Source organism: Suricata suricatta, chromosome 14 (genome assembly GCF_006229205.1).
Source record: "Suricata suricatta isolate VVHF042 chromosome 14, meerkat_22Aug2017_6uvM2_HiC, whole genome shotgun sequence".
Lineage (NCBI taxonomy): Eukaryota > Metazoa > Chordata > Mammalia > Carnivora > Herpestidae > Suricata > Suricata suricatta.
In genome coordinates, this window is record NC_043713.1 from 35,630,267 (window position 1) to 35,657,695 (window position 27,429).

At 38.6% G+C, this 27,429-nt stretch overlaps 1 protein-coding gene across 1 annotated transcript in view; it reads right to left on the reverse strand.

Annotated features, from left to right (window-relative positions):
- MOCOS (molybdenum cofactor sulfurase) overlaps window positions 1-27,429 on the reverse strand; it is a 137,154-nt gene that overhangs the window by 71,839 nt on the left and 37,886 nt on the right. The gene's annotated exons all lie outside the window — the stretch shown is intronic.

A 27,429-nucleotide genomic window follows, 5' to 3' on the forward strand; every position in this document is an offset into this window, starting at 1 on the left:
ATGTTCATTGATGGCACAAAAGCAATGTGGGGAGGCAGGGGTGAAACTGCAGGCATCTGAGCACAAATCAGCCCAGTGGCATCAAACTATATGGGCCATCATTGTATTCTTCACCACCAAACACGCAAAAGTGTTTGAGAAGCCAGCTTCACTCAAAAATGTTTTTCTAAGGGCATCTGGGTCGCTCAGTCGGTTGAGCTCCCGCTTCAGCTCAGGTCATTATCTTGTGATTCTTGGGCTCAAGCCCCGCGTTGGGCTCTGTGCTGACAGCTAGCTCAGAGCCTGAAGCCTGTCTTCAGATTCTGTGTCTCCTTCTCTCTCTCTGACCCTCCCCTGCTCACACCGACTCACTCTCTCTCTCTCTCTCTCTCTCTCAAAAATGAATAAAACATTTTTAAAAGTTTTATAAATGCTTTTTTAATAAAGGAGTAAGAAAATTTTAATTCTATGAAGTCTCAACCCTTGAATACTCATCTTTTAAATGTTCTGTGAGACAAATTTTCTTAAGGCACTTCTGCTGTGTATAAAAAATGATAGTTATCTCAAGGAAAAGGGCACATAACTGTTGTCTAAGTTGTGAACTGACTCAACTTCTATTTTTGAGGAATGACATGTTTTATAGTACTTAAAAGAATGACTGACAGATCAACTATGATTATTCAAATGGATATCTAGCACATTTTCTTGAAAGGAAACAAAGTAAGCATGTACTTCAAGGACTACAACTGAGTGTTTCCAAAGAAAAGTTTGGGATATCAAGCAAGAATTAGAAAATTGGAAAACTGTATTTACCATAGTGAACTCACCATGGTGAATCTTCCAGACATTTAAAGACTTTTTAGATAAAGTCAGTAGTAATATTAATAAACATGGAGTCTCTATGTTATCTTAGAATAAAACATGTCAACATTTAGAAGACCTACATAGCCCAGTGAGGCCATGCATAAGGTTACAAATCATTCAGGGTAAAAGATCCATTCAAAGTGCAAGCTAGACCAATAGATTGTAATCTACTCAAGAATGAGAAGTTTACTGATATTCTTTTGGATTATACAGTGCAACTAGCCTTTAAGAAACTGCCACTTGTTGGGGCTCCTGGATGGCTCAATCGGTTGGGCATCTGACTTCCAGTCATGATCTAAGAGTCCTGAGTTGGAGTCCTGCACTGGGCTCTGTGCTGACAGCTCAGAGTCTGGAGCCTCCTTTGGATTCTGTGCCTCCCTCTCTCTCTGCACCTCCCCTGCTCATACTCTGTCTCTCCCTCTCTCAAAAATAAATAACATTAAAAAAAATTTTTTTAATAAGAGAAATTGCCACTTGTACAGTCTTAGTGTGGCATCAAAGAAGCATACCCACACCTATTGGAAAAGACCATTAAAATACTTCTCCCTTTTTCAATTATATATCTGTGTGAGGCCAGATTTCCCTCATATACTGCAATCAGAACCACATTTTGAATGCAGAAGCAGATATGAATCAACTATTCCTTTTTATTAAAAAGACATAAGAGATAGTAAAGAAATTTCAAAAGTATAAAACAGTGCTACTGTTCTAAATATTTTGTCTTGGAAAATATCACTATTCTTCATTAAGAACAATCTTCTGTCTCTCTCTCCTTCAAAAATAAGTAAACATTAACAAAAATTAAAATTATATATAGAGATTTTAGAATTTCTCATTTTAATTTTCTAATATGGTAAATTAACATGGGTTAATTGGGGGGCTTGGGGGTACTCAATAATTTGTATAGATGCCAACAGATCCTGAGACCAAGAATGTTGAGAATTGCTACCTTAGAGTTTTCAAAAACCCATAGTGAACATCACACTCAATGGTGAGGAACTGTAAGCTTTTCACCTAAGATCAGGAAAAAGACAAGGATGCCCACTTTCACCACTTCTATTCAACACAGTACCAGAAGTCCTAGCCAGAACAAATAGGCAACAAAAAAGAAATAAAAAGCATGCAAATCATAAAGGAAGAAGTAAAATTATCTCCATTCACAGATGATATTATCTTGTATGTAAAATATCCTAAAGATTCCACAAAAATCTAACAAGAACATTCAGCAACATGGCAACATACAAAGTCAACATACAAAACACAGCTGCATATCTATCACTAACAAAGAGCAATCTGGAAAGGAAATTAAAAAGTAATTCCATTTAAATGGCATAAGAGAGAATAAAATGTTTAAGAATTGACTTAATCAAGCAAGGTAAAGACTTTTACAATGAAAACTGAAAAATGTTTCTGAAACAAAATAATACATAAATGGAAATATTTCCCATGTTCATGGAATAGAAGAAAACACTTAAGATGTCAGTACCACCCAAAGTGATCTAGAGATTTAATGTAATTCCAATCAAAATCCCAATGAGGGGGTCTTTTTGCAGAAGTAAAAAAAAAAAAAAAACTATCCTAAAATACATATTAAATTTCAATAAACCCCATATAATTCCAAAAAATAGCAAAGCTAGAGGACTCACTTCCTGATTTTAAAACTAACTGTAGGGGCGCCTGGGTGGCTCAGTCGGTTAAGCAGCCAACTTGAGCTCAGGTCATGATCTCACAGTTCATGGGTTTGAGCCCTGTGTCAGGCTCTGTGGTGACAGCTCAGAGCCTGGAGCCTGCTTCTGATGCTGTGTCTCCCTCTCTCTCTGACCCCCACCCACTCACACTCTGTGTCTCTCTCTCAAAAAATAAATAAATGTTAAAACTAACTGTAAAACTACAATAATCAAAACAATGTGGTACTGAGATAAAGACAGATCAATGGAAGAGAATAAAAAATCCAGAAATAAACCTTCAAGGAAATAGTCAAATGATTTTCAACAAGAGTGCCAAGACTATTCAATGAGGAAAGTCCATCTTTTCAACAAATGGTGCTGGAAAACTGGCTATTCACATACAAAAGAATAAAGCTGAACTCTTAATAAATATACAAAAATTAACTCAATTGATCCATGACCCAAAACGATAAAACTCTCAGAAGTCAACATAGGATTTGGCCATAATTTCTCGGATATGACACCAAAGGCACAGGCAACAAGAGAAAAATTGACAAATTAGATTTAATGAGAATTAAATTGTTTGTGCCTCAAAAGACACTGCTGACTGAAAAGACAAATGGAATGTGAGAAAATATTTGCAAATCATATATCCGATAAAGAATTAATAGGGATATGGATACAGGGAACTCCTATACACTCCAAGCAAAACAAAACTCAACACAACTGAAAAACAAAAAAGCAAAGAACCCAATTTAAAAACTAAACAAAGAACTTGAATAGACATTTCTCCAAGAAGATACACAGATGACCAATAAGCACATGAATAGATGCTCAACATCACTACTCATTAGGGAAATGCAAATCAAACCCACAATGAGATACCACCTCAAACCCATTAGGATGGCTACTTTCAAAAACAAAAACAAAAACAAAAACAGAAAATAGCAAGTGTTGGCAAGGATATGGAGAAAATGGAGCTCTGTGCAGTGTTCATAGGATTGTAAAATGATGTAGTTGCTATAGAAAACAGCATGGCAATTCTTTAAAAAATGAAAAATATAATTACCATACTGCCCAGTAATTCTACTTCCGGGTATGTACTCAGAAGACTATAAAGCAATTTTGAAGAGATACATGTACATATATGTTTATAGCAACCTTATTCACAACAGCCAAAAGATGGAATCACCTACATGTCCATAAACAGATGAATGAATAAGCTAAATGTGGTCTATATATACAATGGAATATTATTCAGCTTTAAAAAGAAAACATTTTTAAATTCTGACATATATTACAACATGGATAAAACCTGAGAACATTATGCTAAGTAAAATAAACCTGACACAAAAGGACAAATTGTATGATTCCACTTACATAAATTTCTTAGAATCATCAACATCATAGAGTCAGGGGTACCTGGGTGGCTCAGTCAGTTAAGCATCTGACTTCAGCTCAGGTTATGATCTCGAGGTTCATGAATTCAAGACTGACATCAGGCTCTGTTCTGACAGCTCAGAGCATGGAGCCTGCTTTGGATTCTATGTCCCCTTCTCTCCGCCCCCAGCCCCTCCCCTCCACCCTTCTTTCTCAAAAATAAACAAACATTTAAAATTATTTTTAAAACTCATAGAATCAGAAAGTAGAATGATGACTGCCAGAGGCTTGGAGGACTGGGGAATGGGGAGTTAGTGTTTAGGGGGTACGGAGTTTCAGTTTTACAAGATGAAAATTGTTCTAGGGATGGATGGTGGTGATGCTTGCACAGTATGAATGTATTGGTATAATTGCCACTGAACTGTACACTTAAAAATTGGTAAGATATGGGGTGCCTGGGTTGAGGGTCTGACTCTTGATCTCACCTCACTCAGGTCATGATCTTGCAGATTGTGAGATTGAGCCCCACATTAGGCTCTGCACTGACAGTGTGGAGCCTGCTTGAGATTCTCTCTCTCCCTCTCTCTCTCCTCCTCACTCACTCATGCCTCTCTCTCTCTTAAAATAGATAAATAAAATTTTAAAACAAATAGTTAATATGTAAGTTTTATGTGTATTTTACCACAATAAAAAACGGGGGGAAATAGCATAACAATAATTTCAATTGACTGTAGCCTTTCCATCAGAAACAATGAAGGCCAACAGACAGTGAAACAATATCTTTAAAGTAAATAAAGGGGAAAAACTGTCAGCCTGGAAAAATAAACTTCAAGTATAAAATCAAAGAAACCATAAGAGAATTGTCACCATTCAGATGCTTTACAAGAAATGCTAAAAACAAACAAACAAAAAAGGGAAATATCAGAAGAAAACTCATGTATTCAGGAATAGATAAAGAACATTAAAAATGATAAACATAAAAGACTATTGTCTCTTAATTTCTTGAAAATAAAATTGTTAGATGACTGTATCATTGTGTAAGGTTAATTATATATATGTATATTATGTATAATATATGTATATATGCATATTATATATATGTGCATATATAATTATAACAAGCATGTAACAAGTATAAAGGACAAGTAGAGGGTAGTGTATGAATCTGTAAAGCATGAAACTGTTTATGTTTTCTCGTGCAGTGATACAATATTAACTCTAAATAAACTAAAGCATTTTTGAAAATATAATTAAAAGAGATATATCTAAAAAGTTAACAGAGAGTCAATTCATCAGGAAGATAACAACTATAAATGTGTATATGCCTTAAGATACATGAAGCAAAAATTAACAGACTAAAAGAAAAAGATACAATTCCACAATTCTAATAAGGAATTTCAAACCCTTTTCTAACCAATTCATAGAAAACAGAGAAGAAAGGTAGATAAAGATAGAGAACCCAAGAAACAATGCCAACTACCCTACCTAATATATATTTATGGGACATTAAACCCCAAAACTTCAGAATATACATTCTTTTCAAGTACAAATTATAAGTTTCCCAAAACAGAACATTTGTGGGCCATAAATCTAGTCTCAATAAATTTAGATAAACAAAGTATATTATCTAACCACAAAGGAACTAAATTAGAAATCAACAGAAATAAGATATCTAGGAAAGTCCCAAATACTCGGAAGTTAAGCAACACACTTCTAAATTATCATTGTGCCAAAAAAGAAATTACAAAGTTTTAAAATATTTAAAAATGAGTTATAATGAAATGCAGCACATGAAAATTTGTGAGGTACCTACACATTCTTAGAAGGAAGTGTATAGCTTTAAATGGCAATATTAGAAAGGAAGATATGTCTAAAACGAGTGACTTGAGGTCCCACTCCAAGAAGTGATAAAAAGAATAAAGTGCCCCCCAATGATATGAGAAATTAAATATTAAAAATAAGAGCAGGAGTTAACAAAATAGAAAATAACAATGGAGAAAACTGACAAAGCACAAAACTCATTCTATGTAAAGATCAATAAAATGTTAAACTCCTAGGTATATTAATCGAAAAAAAAGAGAGAGAACACAAGCCACCAATAAGAAGGATGAAAAAGGCAGTGTCACTGTATCCTACCTACATACATTAAAAGACTCATAAGAGAATATGGAACTTAATGGCAAAAAAATTTTAGAATTAAAATTAAATTTGTTCATAGTTCGAATAAACAAATTCTTTGAAAAATACTACTTGACAAAAACATACAGAAGATTAAAAGGAAATCTGAACAGCCCTGTACACACTAAATGAATGTGTTATCTAAGACCTTCCTACTAGGAAACTTCAAGTCTCAGATAAATCAGTGAACTCTATCAAACTTTCAAAAAATAAATAATACATTAACTTTTCTAGAAATAGAGAAGGGAACACTTTCAACTATGTTTTATTACTAGCATAACACTAATTTTAAAGAAAACCAACAGATATTCAGAAAAAAAATTCTAGGCTAATATATCTCAGAAACATAGACACAAATTTTTTTAAACAAAATGTTAGCAAAGCGTATCTAACAAATTATAAAACGAATACTAATGACCAAGTTAAATCTCTAATCTTGATCGAGATAATTCACAATATTAACAGAATAAAGAAGAAAAATGGTAAGATCCTCTGATAGATACAGGAAACACATTTGTCAAAATTCAACACTCATTTATGATTTTGCACCAAACTAAGAATAAAAGTGAACTTCTTTGATTTGATTAAGGACATCTGAAAAAGAAATCTACCATGAACATAATTGATGGTGACATTTGAACACTTCACCCTAAGGCTAACAATGAGTCAAGAATTTTCACTCTCACCACAACTATTCAGTGTTGTCCTGTAGGTCCTGGCCATTTCATCTGGACAATGAAAAGGAAAATTAAAAGCATAAAGCTCAGAAATAAAGAAGTAAGTTTGTCTCCATTTAGGGTTGTCATGATTGTTTACATAGAAAATTCTCAAGAAAGATCTACAAAACTAGTAATTAAGGAATGTCTCAGACTACAAGATTTATATACAAAAAATCAACTGTGTTCTCATATAATGGGAGCAAAGAACTGGAAATGAAATTTTAAGTATAGTATCTCTAGAGAAATATATATCTCTAAGAAATAAAAGCAGGGATGGATTTAACAAAAGTTATGCAAGATCCTTCACTGAAAAAGGCCTAGATAAATGGAGGGTTATGTGGTGTATAATGTGGAAAAATCCATACTGTTTTGATGTCTATTCTTCCCAAATTGTGGGGGCTGGCAAGTCTGAAATCTGCAGGGCAGACCAGCAAGCTGGAGCCCAAGGCAAGAGTTAATATTTCAACCTGAAGCCAAAACCAGTCTGGTAAGAATTTCCTCTTCTTTGGGGGCATTGGTCACTTTCTCTTAAGACCTTTAATTGATTGGATGAGGTCCATTCCCATGATGGAGAATAATTGGCTTTAGTCTGAGTCTACTTATTTTTTTCTTTTCTTTTTATATATATATATAGTTTATTGTCAAATTGGTTTCCATATAACACCCAGTGCTCTTCCCCATAAATGCCCTCCTCCATGACCATCAACCCCCTTCCCCCTCCTCCTCTCCTTCCATCCCTCAGTTCGTTTTCAGTATTCAAGAGTCTCTCATGATTTGCCTCGCTCCCTCTCCCCAACTCTTTTCCCCCCTTCCCCTCCCCATGGTCCTCTGTTAGGTTTCTCCTGTTAGACCTATGAGTGAAAACATATGGTATCTGTCCTTCTCTGCCTGATTTATTTTGCTTAGCCTGACACCCTTGAGGTCCATCCACATTGCCATGAATGGCCAGATTTCATTCTTCCTCATTGCCATGTAGTATTCCATTGTATATATAAACCACATCTTCTTGATCCATTCATCAGTTGATGGACATTTAGGCTCTTTCCATGATTTGGCTATTGTTGAAAGTGCTGCTTATAAACATTGGGGTATATGTGCCCCTATGCATCAGCACTCCTGTATCCCTTGGGTAGATCCCCAGCAGTGCTATTGCTGGGGCATAGGGTAGTCCTACTGATAGTTTCTGAGAAACCTCCACACTGTTTTCCAGAGCGGCTGTACCAGTTTACATTCCCACCAACAGTGCAGGAGGGTGCCCATTTCTCCACATCCTCACCAGCATCTATAGTTTCTTGTTTTGTTCATTTTAGCCACTCTGACTGGCATGAGGTGGTATCTCAGTGTGGTTTTGACTTGTATTTCCCTGATGATGAGTGATGCTGAATATCATTTCATGTGTTTCTTAGCCACCTGGATGTCCTCTTTGAAAAAGTGTCTATTCATGTCTTCTGCCCATTTCTTCACTGGGTTATTTATTTTTCGGGTGTGGAGCTTGGTGAGTTCCTTGTAGATTTTGGATACTAGCCCTTTATCTGATATGTCATTTGCAACTATCTTTTCCCATTCCATCCATTGCCTATTAGTTTTCTTGATTGTTTCCTTTGCAGTGCGGAAGAGTTTATCTTGATGAGCTCCCAGTAGTTCATTTTGGTTCTTGATTCCCTTGCCTTTGGGGATGTGTCAAGTAGGAAATTGTTGCAGTTGAAGTCAAGGAGGCTGTTTCCTGCTTTCTCCTCTAGGGTTTTGATGGTTTCCTTTCTCCCATTCAGGTCCTTCAACCATTTTGAGTTTATTTTTGTGTACGGTGTAAAAGATTGGTCTAGTTTCATTCTTCTGCATGTTGCCGTCCAGTTCTTCCAGCACCACCTGCTAAAGAGGCTGTCTTTTTTCCATTGGATACTCTTTTCTGCTTTGTCAAAATTTAATTGGCTGTACATTTGTGGGCCCAGTTCTGGGTTCTCTTTTCTATTCCATTGGTCTATGTCTGTTTTTGTGCCAATACCTTACTGTCTTGATGATGACAGCTTTGTAGTAGAGGCTAAAGTCTGGGATTGTGATGCCTCCCATTTTGGTTTTCTTCTTCAATATTACTTTGGCTATTTGGGGATTTTTGTGGTTCCATATGAATTTAGGATAGTTTGTTCTAGCTTTGAGAAGAATGCTGGTGCAATTTTGATGGGGATTGTGTTGAATGTGTAGATTGCTTTGGGTAATAATGGCATTTTAACAATGCTTATTCTTCCGATCCATGAGCATGGAATGTTTTTCCATTTCTTTGTGTCTTCTTCAATTTCTTTCATAAGTTTTCTATAGTTTTCATCATATAGGTCTTTTACATCTTTGGTTAGGTTTATTCCTAGATATTTTATGGTTTTTCATGCAATTGTGAATGGGATCAGTTTCTTGATTTCTCTTTCTGTTGCTTCATTCTTGGTATATAAAAATGCAACTGATTTCTGTATGTTGATTTTGTACCTGCGACTTTGCTGAATTCATGGATCAGTTCTAGAAGACTTCTGGTGGAGTTGATCGAGTTTTCCAAGTAGAGTATCATGTCATCTGTGAAAAGTTAAAGTTTGACTTCTTCTTTGCCAATTCTGATGCCTTTCATTTTTTTTTTCATTGTCTGATTGCTGATGCTAGGACTTCCAGCACTATGTTAAACAACAGTGGTGAGAGTGGGCATCCCTGTCGTGTTCCTGATCTCAGGGGGAAAGCTCTTAGTTTTTCCCCATTGAGGATGATATTAGCTGTGGGCTTTTCATAAATGGCTTTTATAATGTTTAAGTAAGTTCTTTCTATCCTGACTTTCTCAAGGGTTTTATTAAGAAAGGGTGCTGTATTTTGTCAAATGCTTTTTCTGCATCTATTGACAGGATCATATGGTTTTTATCTTTTCTTTTGGTAACATGATTTATCACACTGATGGATTTGCAAATATCGAACCCCCTGTAGCCCAGGAATGAATCCCACTTGATCATGATGGATAATTCTTTTTATATGCTGTTGAATTAGATTTGCTAGTATCTTGTTGAGTTTTTTGCATCTGTATTCATTAAGGATATTGGCCTATAGTTCTCTTTTTTTGTTGGGTCTCTGTCTGGTTTGGTAATGAAAATGATGCTGGCTTCATAGAATGAGTCCAGAAGTTTTTCTTCTACTTCTCTTTTTTGGAATAGCTTGAGAAGAATGCATATTAACTCTGCTTTAAATGTCTGGTTGAATTCCCCTGTGAAGCATCTGGCTCTGGGCTCTTATTCATTAGGAGATTTTTGATAACTGATTTGATTTCTTCACTGGTTATGTGTTTGTTCATATTTTCTATCTTTCTGTTTGAATTTTGGTAGTGCATGTATGTTTACGAATTTGTCCATTTCTTGTAGATTGTCCAGTTTGTTGGCATATAATTTTTCATACTAACCTCTGATGATTGCTTGTATTTCTAAGGGACTGGTTGTAATAGATCCTTTTTAATTCATGATTTTGTCTATTTAGGTGTTCTCTCTTTTCTTTTTGAGGAGCCTGGCTAGATATTTATCAATTTTGTTTATTTTGAGTCTACTTATTTAAATGTTAACCTTCACAGAAACATCCATTCTGGTTTTTGGCACATACGTGGGTATCTGGACTAATGAAATTGGCACAGAATTAACAGTCACATACACATTTACTAGAAATGGATCATAAATCAAAGCCTAAAAGCAAAAATTAGAGGAAAACAGAGGAGAAAAATCTTTGTGGCCTTATGGCAGACAAAGATTTCTTAGGAAATGTTTAAAAACACAGAAAACCCAGACAAGAAAAAAAGCAAAGATTAACTGAAATTTTCAAAATGTAAAAGCTTCTGGTCTTTGAACAACACCATCAAGAAAATTAAAAAGCAAGCTACAGAATGGGAGAGAAAACATTCACAATCATTATACCTGACAATGGACTTGTATCCAGAATTCATAAAGAACTCTTATAATCCAAGAAGAATAATTCAGACAATTCAATGAAGTGTGAACAAAAGAATTAAAGAGACATTTAACCAAAAATGATGTATGAATAACCAATAAGCACATGAAAGATACTCCGCATCATTTGTCTTCAAGGAAATGAAAATTAAATCCACAATGAAATATAACTACAAAACCATTAAAATAGCTAAAGTCAAAAATACTGCCCATAGTAAGTGTTGGGGAGAATGCAGAACAATGGATCTCTTATGGTAGAAAAATAAATTGGTAAACCACCTTGAAAAAGTGTTGGGCAATTTCTTTAAAAAGTAAACATATATCTACCATACTATATTGAATATATACTTATATATTTAGACAACAGGTTTGAAAATATGTCATAGCAAATGTATATGAATATTCATAACAGCATTATTTCTAGCAGCCCATAAGTGGAAACAACACAAATGCTCATGAACAGGCTGGTGACTGGGCAAACGACTTGTAGCATGTATATACCAATGGGATCCTATGCAGCAATATGGGTGAATCTTAAAATCATTACCCTGTGTGAAAGACATGTAAAATACTATGTGACTCCATTTACATAAAATTCTAGAAAGTGCAAACTAATGTGTAGTGCCAGAAACTAGACCAGTGATTGCCTGGGGCCTAGGACATCGAGATGGCTGACAGGCAATGGGCATCATTCAGAGTGACTGAAATGTTCTCTTGTTAATGGTGGTGGTTTCACAGGTATAAATGTCAGAATTCATCAGATGGTACACTTTATATGGATGAAGTTTATTCAGTGTAAGTTATATCTCAATACACCTCAATAAAAGCATAGCCATATAGTCAATGGCATTGCAATAGCTTTATAACCATGTAGATGGTAGCTACAATGGCAGTTAATACATAATGCATAAACTTGTCAAATCACTAAGATGTACTCCTGGATCTCACATAACACTGTGTCAACTATGCATAAATAAATAAACAAAAAAATGAATAAATGAATAAAATAAAAGTTAACCAATCAGTAAATAAAAGCATAGCCTTGTATGAGGTATTTTTCCGTTTTTTTCCCCTTGGCAATCAGGAAAGGAGACAGGGCATGTCCCTTTCTTAATCAGCTTCTGATGCATAACAAGCCACTCCAAAAACTACAGACTTGGAACAACTAGTTATTTTTATAAAATATATTTTATGGTTATCTTTCAATGGTTCAAAATAGTATTTTTGACAAATGATAATATAGCATAAATGTATATATTTGATACTAAAAAAAATGATATCTGTTAACTGTTTTCCCCAAGAGCAGATGATCCTCAATCAAGTAGTTTCCTGGTCTTTTCTCCTGCCCTCATATTTTATTTTGAAATTTGCCAAACTTTTGGAGAAATTGAAAGCATTGTGGAGTGTACACCTGCATGATCACTATTTAGAGTCTACAGCTGACACTTGACTAGATTACGACAACAGGTTCTTGGGCTCACAGTCCTACTGGATCCACGGTCTGGCCAGGACTGATCTGCTGCACTCGCTCCGTGCCAGCTGTGGAGGTGTAGGTAGGGGCGAGCTGTCTGGGCCTGGGCCTCACTCTTGTGTCGAGCTGGTGGCTAGATTCTGAGGATGACTGGACCTTTGACTATTACCATTCAGCAGGATAGCCAGAGCTCTTTACATAGCAACCAGTTCCAAAGCAGCAAGACTACAGGCTTTTGAGGCCTGGGCTTCTAACTTGTATAACATACAACTTCCATAGCATTACTTCCACTAGATGCTATTGTCAACAAGGCCAACACCAAACCAGGAAGGGATAATGGGGGAAGGGGGGCGCTGGGGTAAATTCTATCTCTTGATGAGGTCTTCACTTTTGAAGTCTACCCTACTCAACTCATAGGTGGCTTATGCAGTGGTTCTCTAAAATGTCTGCAGTCCCCAGCCTCTCACGTCTCCTCAGTCTGTGTCTTCAACCAGCTGACAGAGTCCTAACTCACAGACAGAGGGCTCTGGTCCCTGCCTGGGTAAGCGTTCTCCAGCATTCATGATAATAAGCACCCTTTAGGCACCAGGCACTCTTCCCTGCATTTTACATCCATTCCTTTTACACCCCTTAAATGGTGATAGTGAGATGCTCCCATTTTACAAATGAAAATTCCAAAAGTTAATGAACATTATTTAATCACAAAAGATTATTTAAGCTCTCAAAGGTTAAATAACACATACAAAGGTAAATAACAAGGGCACCTGGGTGACTCAATTGATTAAGTGCTCGACTCTTGGTTTAGGCTCAGGTCATGATCTCACTGCATTGACAGTGTGCCTGCTTAGGATTCTCTCTCTCTCCCTCTCTCTCTCTCTCTCTCTGCCCATTCCCTGCTTATGTGTGCTCTTGCTCTCCCTGTCTCTCTCTCTCTCTCTCTCTCAAAAATAAATAATTTTTTTTTACAAAACATAAATAACAAGAATCACACCTATGACAGGGACACAGGACTCAAACCTCATTCTGTCAAACTCCTAGGCCTGTCTTTTTAGCCACTATCCATGGTACTTGACTGCTTCTAGAAATCATATTTTTAATTTTTGAAAACTAATGAAAGGCACATCTCATTTTACCCCCATATAGCCAAAGAAGTTTTAGAACCTCCACCCAACAGAAATACACACACACACACACCTTGGGGCACCTGGTAGTATTTTTTAAACCTCTTTAGCAATTATTATTTTGAAAGGACAATTTTGACTGATGAGTCACTGCTTCCATGTCCCAGGGTTTAATAATAGCTCTGCTGGAAGTTAAAAAGGGATCAGGAGGAGAGTGGAGGCAGATGGAGGGGCTGCCGAATGGTTTTTCATCAGATGGCAAGGCCATGCACCTGAGATCTGCTTATCTTCTTTTCTTCTCACACCAGTGCACTTTTAGGTCCTAATCCATCTAGTATGAATTAATCACCAAAGGGCTATTTCTGCTTTTAGGATCAGAATGAAAGATAAGGAAATTCTTTATGGTGTACTTTGGAAGATGTGGTTATAGGGTATGTGACACTGCAGAGAGGAAAAATAATGAAATGTCAGGATCCATCCTTGTAGACTAGCCTGAGGGAGCAGTCTAAATGTGGAGAGGAGCAAGAAATAAGCTTCATGGACTATTTAGTGCCTGTTAGCTGCCAGCAAGCTGCCAGCCAGAGAGCACTTCAATTGTCCATGAATAGGAGCCGTCTGTCAACTCTTAGAACTTCCTGAGGCTCCACAGGGTTTGATGCTAAGATGTTAATATCTCACAGCATTATAGACAAGAATCTTGGGGTGACAGATCCGGATATAACATTGTGGGTGTTTGCAAAAGATATTCCTCCAATTTTTTCTGCTAGCTCCAGGATTTCCTCTTGTAGATGGTAGAGCCATGCAGACACAGGGATATATGTTTCTTACAGAAGTGGACCAAAATGAAGCCACACACATGCCTTAAAAATTTTAAGAAAAAAACACACTTTTCTCTCTTTATATGATACACTGAATTTTTTTATTAAAATTTATTTATTTATTTTGAGAGAGAGAGGAGCACTCAAGAAAAGGAGAGGGGACGGGGTGGGGGGGGTAAGAGCAAGTCAATCCCAAGCAGGCTCCCATGCAGGGCTCAATCTCATGAATCATGAGATCACGACCTGAGCCAAAACCAAGAGTTGGAAGCAGACTGAACCACAGGTGCCCCAATATACTTAATTGAAAAAAATTTTTTAATGTTTTATTTATTTTTGATACAGAGAGAGACAGAGCATGAGAGGGGGAGGGGCAGAGAGAGAAGGAGACACAAAATCAGAAACAGGCTCCAGGCTCTGAGCTGTCAGCACAGAGCCTGACGTAGGGCTTGAACCCATGAACGTGAGATCTGACCTGAGCCGAAGTTGGAGGGTTAACCGACTGAGCCACCTAGGCGCCCCCTGATTTTTAAAATTTGGTTTTCATAATGAGAAAAATCTGATTTCAAAAAAATTATGTCTTGATTCAGAATAGAGATGATTTTTTACCAAAAAAAAAAATCATTTGCCATTCAGAATCACGTCTCAACAAAACAAAAGAAAACCAGAAGACCAGGGAAGAATAGATAACATTGTTGGCTAGTCTGGCATTAGCTAATTTAAGTCTCACAACAACTTTATGAGGCAGAAGTGACTATTCTCATTATTCAGATAAGGATTTAAATCATTTATTTTCTGCGGCTGGCTCAGTCAGTTAAGTGTCCAACTCTTGATTTCAGCTCAAGTAACGACTTCAGTTTGGGAGACTGAGCCCTCCATTGGATTTCATGCTGACAGTGCTGAGCCTGCTTGGGATTCTTCCCCCCACCCCCATCCTCTCTTTGCCTCTTGTGTTCTCTCTCTCTCTCTCTCTCAAAATGAATAAAACTTAAAAAATAGTTTATTTTCTGAATACCGTACTGCCAGTGAGGGAAAAAGCCAGGATTCAAACTCAGGATACTGTGACTCCAAAACCAAGCTATTTTTACCTCTTAGAAAGGGAGCAAAGTGAGAAATGCCAACTCCAGGAATGCAGACAGTATTATAACACAGACACTTAAGCCACTTGGGGAAATTTTAGGAGGCAGTACTGGACGAAGGGGAAACCCACCTGAAATTGCTGTATTTCCATCCCTAAATCAGGGGGGAGCTGGTCCAAGACCAACCTTCCCAGCCCCTGCCAGAGTGAATAGCATCTTCAGCAGGGAATTTAAACAAAAGCCAAAATTCATAAAGTAGATAAAGAACAGCTCTCCTTATCAGTCCTGACCTATCTCTGTTGAATATTTGATTTCCCACTGAAGTGATTCTCAGAGTGGGGACCCCAGACCAGCAGCAACAGCATCACCTGGGAGATTGTTAAAAATGAAAATTCTCAGGCATATCCCCAAACTTACTGAATCAGAAGCTGTGGGGCTGAGGTATAGAGATTTTGCTCTAATAAGCTCTCCAAATGCTTGTGTTGAACGCTGTAGTTTGAGAACTTCTGCTCCCCGTCTCCCCAGTGCATAGTATGTGCAATTCTCTCAACAGACAGGGAATGAATGAGTGAATGAATGAATGGTTGTTTTTGCCATAGCAGAATGCAACCATATGCCCCCATCATGGACGCTTGAGACCAGCCAGGGTAAGCGCCCTGGAGTCAGCAGTCCCAGCTGCCTCAGCAGCAGAGCAGAGACCCCTCTAGTGTCCAGACAGGTGGTCCTAGCCAGTAACAGTGACGCAGTCTTAGCATCTGAGCTCTAACCCCACCTACCTAAGCTCCCTCATTGAGCTTATATTTGACTCCGAGGATTTAGGTCTTTTTAGGGAACTGTTCTCAGCCTCCTAAATCTTAATTTGATCAAGTTTGTGTTTGTCCCTTGGTGAAAATGTCAGTGTTTTTTGTCTTATTTCCCTGTTTGAGTGCATATTGAAGATGCACTATTTATAGCAGGGACTCAGACAGTGAGAGGCAAACATGGGTCCAAGTTCTCCTGAGGAGCACCTATGATCAAAACTGCTAGTGAGACGGGTGCCCTTCCAAAGATAAACTTGGGTCCCCCAACAAAATGTCAGTGATGTGCCTCCATTCTATCTCATGATTGAAGCATTGTCTCTAGGACGGACCTGCTCACCATAAGTATACTTGCCTTGAGTCACTCTTGGTCAGGTTAGTGACAGGGGAAGGCCAAACGCTCCAGTGAGGAGCCTGAGGCCCAGGTAACATAGACAGCATCTCTGACCTGTCCAGAACTTGTTCATCATGAGTATGTGTTTGCCACTCTTTTTTTTCTTCAAGTTATTATTTAAATTCCAGTTAGGGGGCGCCTGGGTGGCTCAGTAGGTTAAGCCTCTGACTTTGGCTCAGGTCAGATCTCACATTCATGGGTTCGAGCCCCGCATTGGGCTCTGTGCTGACAGCTAGCTCAGAGCCTGGAGTCTGCTTCAGATTCTGTGTCTCCTTCTCTCTCTCTGCCCCTCCCCCTCTCATGCTCTGTCTCTGTATCAAAAATAAATAAAACATTAAAAAAATTAAATTCCAATAAGTTAACATACAGGGTAATATCACTTTTAGGCATAGAATGTAGTGATTCATCACTTAAATACAACACCCAGTGCTCATCACAGCCACCTGCCTTCCTTAGGATCCATCACCTATTTAACCCATCTTCCCACCCACCTTCTCTCTGGTAACTATTAATTTGTTCTCTATAGTTAAGCATCTGTTTCTTGGTTTGTCTTTTTCCCCCTATGTTCATTTAATTCCTAAATTATACATATAATATGGGATTTGTCTTTACCTGACTTATTTTGCTTAGCATAATAATCTCTAGCTCCATCCACGTCAGTGCAAATGGCAAGATTTCATTCTTTTTTATGGCTGAGTAATATCCCACTGTATATACATATGACATCTTTTATTCATTTATCAGTTGGACATTTGGGCTCTTTGCATAATTTGGCTATTGTTGATATGCTATGAACACCAGGGTGCATTTATCCCTTCAATCTAATATTTTTGTATCCTTTGGGTAAATCTTCAGTAATGTAACTGCTGGACTGTAGGGTAGTTCTATTCTCAACTTTTTGAGGAACCTCCATACTGTTTTCCAGAGTGGCTGTGCCAGTTTGCTCACCACTATTCAGACACATGTCCATTGTCATTATGATTCTGTTTATCTTTGTGAACAACACAATTTCACCAAGGTTATACTAGAATTTCAGCGGCTATTTGAGAAATTTTTCATAAATCATATAAGGGATACTTTAAAAGAAAAGGGGGATGAAATCTTTTAACATTCAAGGGTTACCACGCTTTGACATGAAGAGGCTTTAAAAAGAAATTCAGATTCAAAAAGTGGATTTTTAAAAAATTTTAATTCCAATTAGTTAGCATACAGTGTTATATTAGTGTCAGGTGTACAACACAGTGATTCAACACTTCCATTCATCACCCAGTGCTCATCACAACAAGTGCCCTATTTAACCCATCACCAATTTAACCCATCTTACCAACCATTTCCCCGGAGGTAACCAAGAGTTTGTTCTCTACAGCTTAGAGTCTTTTTCTTGGTTTGTTATCTGTCTTTTCCTCCTTTGCTCATTTGTTTTGTTTCTTAAATTCCACATATGACTGAAGTCATATGCTATTTGTCTTTCTCTGAATGGCTTATTTCACTTAGCATAATACTCTCTCACTTCATCCATGTCATTGCCAATGACAAGATTTCATTCTTTTTTATGGCTGAGTAATATTCCATTATATAGATAGATACAAAGATGTGGAGTGTGTGTGTGTGTATCACATCTTTATCCGTTTGTTAATCAGTGGACACTTTGGCTTCTTCCATATCTTGACTATTGTAGACAATGCTATTATAAACATAGTGGTGCATGTATCCCTTTGAATTAGTGTCAAAAACTACCTTTAGGAAATTCCTTAACTAGATCAGGCACCACCCTTGCCACTTTGTCTGCCCAAACACCTTTTCCTCTGTGTCTTCTTCTACCTTCTGCTCTGTCTCCCTTTTCTAACTCAGCTCTATCTCAACATCTCTGAAGTCTCTTGAATCACTTCAACTATCACTTAAGGCCAAAGCACTCAACAGGAAGCCCTTACAGTAGACTTTAACCCACGGCCTATGTCAAAATTAGGAGGCATCATCCAAGACTTTCCTAAGCCTAAAGGACATAAAACAAACCAAAAAAAGTACTAAGAAACTCAGAATAGTCCTAGAGTTAAAGTCCTGATTGCCAGACACATCAAGTGTTCTCATGCTGGCAGGCCTTACAGAGGTGAAATCCTTGATGGGAAAGACTCACTGTGACCATGCTGTTGATATGATCAAGGACAGTGTTTCTAATTGATTCAATAAGGTTGTCAAAATAGACTGGCTTCCTTGTGGACTGTACACAATGATGAACCTGTAAAGATTAACTAAGGTCTTCACTCTGGTAATCAGGATTGATGAAGCTATTGGGAAATTCAAAAACATTGTTCAGCATAACTCTAAAGCACTGGGCATAGACTCCAATGTCAATGTGACCACTGCTGCCTCTGACTATACGCTAGGAAAATAAAACCACAATTTCAACAATAACCTTGCTTCACAAACCAACCCAATAAGCTATTCCTTAATTCCGAACTTCCAACCAACCTCTGCCAAGCCGTACTTACTACCTCCCACCTAAAACCACCTACATCAAACTCCTCTCCAAAAAACCCAAGTGCTCAAGCTACTAAATTCATTTGACGAAGGCTTTCTTACCCAGCAAGTTTCTAATGAACTCATCTTGTTTTCTAATTACAACTAATGTTTCCAATTATCTTTTATGGGATCTTTGACTGAAACCACCTGGCTGAACTTGGATGGGGATCTATTTTCCCATGTCCAGGAAATGATGGATAGCAACTCCATTAAGTCCATCTGTATGTTCTTCTTGCCCAAACATGAGTGCCTAGTACCAGGTAGGCACATAACATCTATTAAATGGATAAGAACAAGCCACCAATATTAAGTAAATAGATTTTATTGAGGCTGACATGCATATTTGTAGTTGCTTATTCAAACTGAGTAAAATTACTGTAAGGCAAAAGCAAGTGCATGAAAATGTGCCCAGTTTATACTGAATGAAAGCAATACTGAATGAAAATGTTCTTTTGGAACAGTGTTTTTGTTCCAGAAGTTCAATCGGTTGGATGTTTAAAAATTTTTTCCCCTTAAACTTCTCAGGTACATTATTGAGATTTTTAAATGAAACAAAATAAATTTTTTTAAAATTTTTAATTACTTCTCCAACTGAAAACCCTTCTTAGGTACATTACTCAGATTTTTAAATAAAAGGCTAGCTTCTCCAAGTGAAAACCCTGTTAATCAAAGACCTCTATGGGGCAAGATAGACAGAGGCCAGGTTCTGGAAGGCTCTTCTTCAATCTCATCATACTCACGGCCCATCTCATTGCCTTCTGGGAGAAACTCAGCCTCCCCATCAGTTCCCAGGACAAGCTGAGGCAAAATGGAGAAACCAGCTATGATGATCTGCAGAAGATGCTATAGGAAAGACACCAGCAGGCTAGAAATGGGGGGAAATCCAAAAGAAATAGCAAGGGCAGGCATTCAGTCCATGTACAGATGAATAATACAAACTGACCTCTCATTAGAAACAGAGTGATAGCTTACAGAAATCTCAGCCAGGAGGACCCCACTGCCTTCCACTGGGTTACTGTTCAAAAGCATTTTGTATGCACCAATAAACCCGCTTTTATCCACTGTTAAAAAGTTGAGAATGAACCAAATAATGAAAAGAATATGGGAAAGAACATTTTAGGCAGAAGAGACAGCCTGTGTGGGAGACTTTGTGCAGGAAAGGTGGTGTTAACGGAAAAGCTTAAAAGATAATGATGCATGAAAAAGAGTGGCCCCAGATGAGGAGGCAGTAAGTTACTAACCTAGCATGAACATATTTCTAAATTAAGATAATCTTACAGGGGTGCCTGGGTGGCTCAGTCGGTTGAGTGTCCAACTTCGGCTCAGGTCATGATCCCACGGTTGGTGGGTTTGAGCCCCGCGTCAGGCTCTGTGCTGACAGCTCAGAGCCTGGAGCCTACTTCAGATTCTGTATCTCCCTCTCTCTCTCTGACCCTCCCCTGCTCATGCTGTCTGTCTGTCTGTCTCTCTCTCTTTCAAAAATAAAAACATTAAAAAATTAAAAAAAAAGATAATCTTACATATTCATCTCCATTGCTGAGACATGAACTAAGCAAATGCCTTTTCCTATATTACTCAAACCCTGTCTTTATTTTCTGTTCTTATCTCCTTTCCTACACTTTCTTCACGGAACTCACATTTACTTGCTTGATGATAAAGTTGGGGTATATATATTCATCTTTCAGATGATCTTTCCTGTGTGTCTTCTAGAGACATCTGGATATACCTTGTTTCTTCTTGGCTTCTCTGATTTGGGGGGTTCGATCTTTTAACTAGAACACCTTAATCCACCAGTGAGAAAGGTCTTCAAGGAAGGTAGAAAGCCTCCTTTCCTTACCTGGAGTAGTAGAGAAAGTAGTTTAGAAAGTAGTTTAAAATCAACTACTCAAGGATGCTCTAAAGCTCAAACGGCCAACAGGCATCAGTAGGTGATTTACAGGTCTGTGGTTGCCTGCCTAGTCTTCTGATTTACATACTGGAGTAATCCCTGACTAGTTTCTTAGAAAACCTCGGGCTTGGGTGATAATTTTCCACAAAATGACACTCTTTTCCTCTTTTCCCCCCTTTTTCCCCACTTGCCATTTTGGCAAGAATGTTTTCACCTCATTAACCTGCCCTCATGAACTCTCACAGCCTAGCCATCTGCCAGTAAAGAATTTGAGAAGTTTAGTCAAAACATAAAAAAGTTGAGTTAAGCAGCAAGGAAACATAGCACCATCAACAAAGGAGGGGAAAAGTGTCAGATGTCATAACATCCTTATATTATGATTCCATTGCATCATTTACTGTAGAAGTTTGTGCCATGAAGTCTGTAAGTCAAGTTTATTGAATGATGTAATGGATGAAGCTGTCCCCTTAACTCTTATCAGGTTGGGGAATATATGGAAGACTCTGAGGCCTAGTACAAGTATTCAATTTTCTTGACTTTGGTTATATGGCCAAACAAGGGGAACTTAGCAGAGCAATCTATTGATCTGTTTTCTCACATCAAGGACCTTTTAGAATTATAGCTGCCTCCCCAGTGGCTCACTAGCTGCTTTATTTGTTCTGATGTAACAAAACATTTGAACACACTGAAATCTATCCTTAAGGAGCAAAGATATTTAAAAATTCCTGATTTCTTCAAAAAATGACACTTGGACAGATTGACGCTCAATTTTCAGACTGGAACAGAAACAATTTATGCAGAAGCTGTGGCCCTAAAGTCACTGAGTAGAAGATGAGGATACAGATGTCTAATAGATATTTGCAAAGTTTCACTTACCAAATGGAGATTTCCATGCTATGAGCTTCAGAAGAAGCTATTGCTCGTGCCCAATTCAGAGGGAAAAGTCTTTGCAGTTTGTGTCAAAACACTACTTCATCTTTTCAGTTTGGCTCTGTATCCCCTTCCATCATCAAACAGTCCCTATTACAAAAGGTCAAGAGCAAAGGTTTCCTTTGTAGTTCTTAAGCAAAGAACGTTTTCTCAATCTTTTATATTTCATCTGTGATTCACCAACTAATGTGTAGGTATGGCAGCCTTTTAGCAGCCAAAGCCATATATCTAAAGTTATGTTATGGAGTATTCATATTATGGAGAAGAAATAATCCTTCCTCTCCTTTCCTAGGTCCTTAACAAGAGGAGGCTGATACATTCTCAATACCTTAATTGCCATTTCAAAAAAGTGCAATAAACCAGTAAGAATATGACCTCTAGGATCTGACAGTTCAGGCTGGTCTCTTGATCCCTTGATTTACTGTGTATTTGGGCTAATATTTTATTATTCTATAAACTTACTGATTCCTTAAAGCAGAGATTTTACATGTCTTCTTTGGGAGCATTGGCTGCCATATCAATATTGGAAATTCCATAATCTGTTTCTAAAATATTTTCATTGGGGGCGCCTGGGTGGTTCGGTTGAGCACCAGACTTTGGCTCAAGTCATGATCTCATGGTTCATAGGTTTGAGCCCCACATCAGACTCTGTGCTGACAGCTAGGAGCCTGGAGCCCACTTTGGATTCTGTGTCTCCCTCTTTTTCCGCCCCTTCTCTGCTCACACTCTGTCTCTCTCAAAAATAAATAAACATTAAAAAATTTTTTAATATTTTCATCAACAGGAGACCAAACAAAGAATATTCTGACTCCTAGAAAAGAATGGCTTACGCTTAATAAAGATGAGAAGGGCATAAAATTCTAAAGTTTTGTTTCACTCTAATTTTTATTTTATATTAAGCTTAAATATTAATACTGGTTACATTGTAGAATTAAAGATTTTTACCCCATACATATTGAGCTCTGGAGCTCAGATGCCTGGTTCAGTTTAGGCTCTTCTGCTTACTAGCTGTGTGACTTCGAGTATTTTGCTTCACCTCTCTTAAGCTTTATTTTCCTCATATGTGAAATCAGCATAAAAATCATTCCACTTTATAAGGTTTTGATGGGTTTTAAGGGGATAATACATGTAAAGATTGTGCCCATATCTAACATACAGTTATTTCAATAAATGTTTTTATTGAAAGGAAGAGGGGAAAGGATGGCATAATTTTGTGGAAAATTATCACCCAGATCCAGGATTTTTCTAAGAAAGTGGTCAGGGATTACTCCAGTGTATAAGTCAGAAAGACCTTAGAAGGAATAAGGAAAAAGATGATTTGGTTGAATATGTCATAATGAAAATATGGTTATCTCTCTGTTTTCACTAAAATAACACTTAAAATGGTTTTTAAAAAACAAAACACAATAATAGAATGAGAGAGGATGCTACCTCTTGAGAGGTAAAATGTTGAATGAATAAAGAAAATATGATACACACACACATGCATGTGCGCCCACACACACACACACACACACACACACACACACACAGTGAAGTACTATTCAGTCATTAAAAAAGAAGGAAATCCTGCTTTTTGAAACAACATAGATGGAACTTGAAGGCATTATTTTAACTGAAATAAGTCATACAGAGAAAGACAAATACTGTATGGTCTCTTCTATATGGAAACAAACCAACACAAACCAAAACAAAACACTAAACTCATAGAACAAAGAAGAGATTGGTGGTTCCTGGACACAGGGGTTGGGAGTTGGTCAAATGGGTGAAGGAGGTCAAAAGGTACAAGCTTCCAACAATAAAATAAATGATCCTTGGGGATGTATATACAGCTTGGTGACTAAAGTTAACAATACTCTATTATAGACTTGAAAACGATTCAGAGAGTAAATCTTAGAAATTCTCATCACACAAAAAAAATTGTAACTATGTGAGGGGATGGATGTTAACTAGACTTACCGTGATGATCATTTTACAATATATACAAATACCAAATCATTATTTTGTACACCAAAACTAACATATATGCCAATTAAATTTAAAGAATATATATATGAAATATGAAAAGCAAACAGACAAATGCAAGTGACTGAGCCAAGTAAAGAAAGCTGAAACCTACCTATCTATAGAAGGAAAATCAGAAAGAAGCAAGTCAAGCCACATTCCAGAAAGTCTTGAAATTTAAAGGCAACAGTCTACTTTGAAGATATTGGGATAGGGGTAGGCTGAAAACAGCAAGTAGTTGAAAGGTGTGTGCACAGGGCTGTTTGTTTGCCAAACGCACCTCCTCCAACCAGGCAGAAGATAAGAGATTTACTCTCTGAAGCAAAGTGAGGTATAGGAACTCTGGACCTCAGAACATCAGGCACAGAAGAAGGCAGGGACAAGGCAAACAGCTGCAAGCCGACAACAAACGAGAAGTCTTGACTCCTACAGGCTGCTATTCCTGCTCAACCCAAAAGGTTGTTGGCCACGTCACAGCCCACACACAGAGGACTGCAAACTGAAAGTCAGGAAAACTAGAAGTCACAAAGACTACCAAATACTGGTGCTTTGGGTTGCTCAATGAAATAATTTGGTCCCCAATCAACAATCCCTCATGAATTCCACTAACAAATTACACACATGCAGCTTCCAATCAGCTTTACTGTCATGCTCTTTAATACAAATGGACAGATGTGTATTAATAGACATTCTTATTAGTCCCCTTTTACTTGTTATTCTGTAGTATCAAAAACAAAAATCAAACTCAATTTACAAAAAAACATAAGGACTTCCTGTCGCTGGTCCAGCATGTAAGGAATGTGGATGTCCTCACTCGTGTCATTACAGCGATTAAAAAAAAAAATGGCTGAACAAACTGGAAATTAACAACTCTTCTTGGCTCCATCAGAGAATTGAGGTCACAGGCAAACTCTGCCCCAGAAACAGGAGAGACACACAGGCAGGTGCAGAAAATCCCAGCCTACCAGGAGCAGAAGCTTAGGAGGAGAAGCCCAGGCACTGGGACGGCACTGGGGCAGGGACACTTCCCTGCAGTTTACTAATTGATGAACTGCTCAATGTGGACAAGTTTAAGAGTTAAAACCTCCAGAGGGGACCAGGCTTAGAGCAGTCCCATATTTTAATAAATTCTTAACATCTAGCAGCCATTCAAGAAAACTTAAGACAGAAATATAATCAACAATACTCACTTGTTTTCATATGCTAAAAAGGAAACAGAATCATAAACAAAGGATCCTGGAAAACTCCCCAACTCAAGTAATACTCTGTGCCTAGTGAGCCCAGAGAACTGGAACTAACTCCTGCATCTCCAGAGGAGTTAAAAAAAAATAGTGTCGGGGCACCTGGGTGTCAGTTAAGCATCTGACATCAGCTCAGGTCATGATCTCACTGTCCCTGGATTCGAGCCCCACATTGGGCTCTGTGCTGACAGCTCAGAGCCTGGGGCCTGCTTCGATTCTATGTCTCCCTCTCTCTCTGCTACTTCCCCGTTCATACTCTCTCTCTGTGTGTCTCACAAAAATAAATAAAATGTTAAAAAATATATATTAAAAAAATAGTGTCAAAACCAAATCTTACACCTACAGCAGACACCAATCATGATGATTAAAATAAAACCAACAAGCTGTGGAAAGAGAAAAAAACATTAGCAAATAATCCAAAAATGTACAAAAAGAATTATACATGATGACTCACTGGTATATATTCCACTTAGAATGGTGAAAGTACATAGCAAAATATGCTAATAAATAATAATAATAATAAATGACCCATGCAAAATCACCTGACCACAAAATTTCAGGATCTTAGGGGGAAAATATCTAAAAACATTCTTGGGAGAAAAAGTGATCAAGTATTAATGCACCTTCTAGACAACAACAAAAATCTAGAAGAAAATGCAGCAATGAAAATATCTGAGGAAAGTATTTTCCCAAATTGTGATTTTATAGCTATTGCCAAGCTATCAGTTCTAATAAAAGAATGTATTTTAGACCTATAAGATTTCAAATATTTTACCTATTATTGCACGCATCCTCATGAAACTACTAGAGAAAGTTTCTTTCACAAAACTAAGAAAGGTAGCCGAAAATATGGGAATTGCTAACAAGAAATCGAACGCTGAAAATAATTAATCAAAATTCTGAAGAAAATGATGAAAAATGGCCTAAACAAAAATGGGCCTAAACTGGAAAAGAAAGATAAGGACTCCAGAAGAGATGACAGAAAGGGAGAAAATATTCTAAGATGTGTTCTTGCTCTATGGAAAGGAATTTTCTAATTCTAATCAGTGTTTGGAGGTGAACCCACCTGTTCACCGTCTCAGGCCAGCTCTGCCGCCGCCTCCTCCTCTGCATTCCCAAGCACCTCAGAGGCCGCGCTGTCCTGGGCAAGGACAGTGTGAGGGAGCAGGATCCACAAGAAAGGAAAAGCGGGTGGGTTGGTCAGTCAGAAAGGCAGACATGCGGGAGGACCCCACACAGCACATGTGGCAGTGCAGGAGAAAGGCCGGGGACGCTGTCGGGCTCCTGGGTCCTGGCCTGCAAATCCTCACAGCCAAACCATTCTGGGACACAGAGGAGTGACCAAAAACATCCCAGGAGAAAGCAGGCATCAAGCTAAAGCTACTGCCACAGGAGTTCCAAAGAGCTGAGAGCGGGCTGTGGGGAGGCCATGGCTGTTGGAGAGCACTCCCTCCTCGCTGGCATCGGGACTCTGGCTGCCCCTGCACGGGATCTTCCACACTAACCTCCAGAGGCAGGGAGCTCCCTACGGCACCAAGCATGTCCACATGGCTGGCCTCAGGCCACGATGGCACTTCTGCCTGACATGCCATACCCCTCATCAACCTTGTGGGGCCCAATACAACTTCTGCATGCCAGCACCTTCATCATTTCCCCTCCCAACCACCCACATGGAGGTAGGTCTCCTCACCCGTCCCCCTGAACACTGAGCATGTGGCATCCCACCCTGGCAAAGAGCTATGTGCAGGCATGGGATGCCTGTGATGGAGAGAAGATACACGGCAGGGCTTCCAAAGTCCCCAAGAAGACACCCATAGGATGCTCCAGTTCCCCAAGTAAACACAAAAGGGTCTTCACATTGCTTTCAGGTGCAACAAACAGCTCTAGAGATGCCAACGGTACCATACAAGGTTCCCCCAGCCCCCAGTATGCCCACCCCTCACAAATTCAGGACCCTCCTCCTGCAGGTACCTGCTCTTATCAGGACCTCAGCAGCAAAACTCCCACCCAAGACCCTGCCCACTCACTGGCCAGGGCACCAGACCCTCTGTCTGCCTCTAGCTCACAGTCCCCACGGGCCCACGGGCCCACCTTGGTTTAGACTCCTTATGTCTGGGTCAAAAGCACTGGCCTCCACTTACCCTGAAGCCCATTCTCTATGCACTCTGCCAAGGATCATCCTCAAATGTGACTTGGGTCATGGCTCCTCCCACCCCAGGCCCTGCAAGGACGGCCCGCCACTCAGAGCAAAGTGGCCACTTCCATTCTCCTCCACCTTCCTCCAGACTGAGGCACTCAGCCATTCTCAGGAGAAACCCTCACCTCTCCCAGCCTCTTCCTGCCTGGATGCCTCACCAACTTCCCCTAGCTGACTGAGGCCTGGCCCATCCTCCAGGTAGGCCCCTGCCCTTGGAACATGGTTGGTC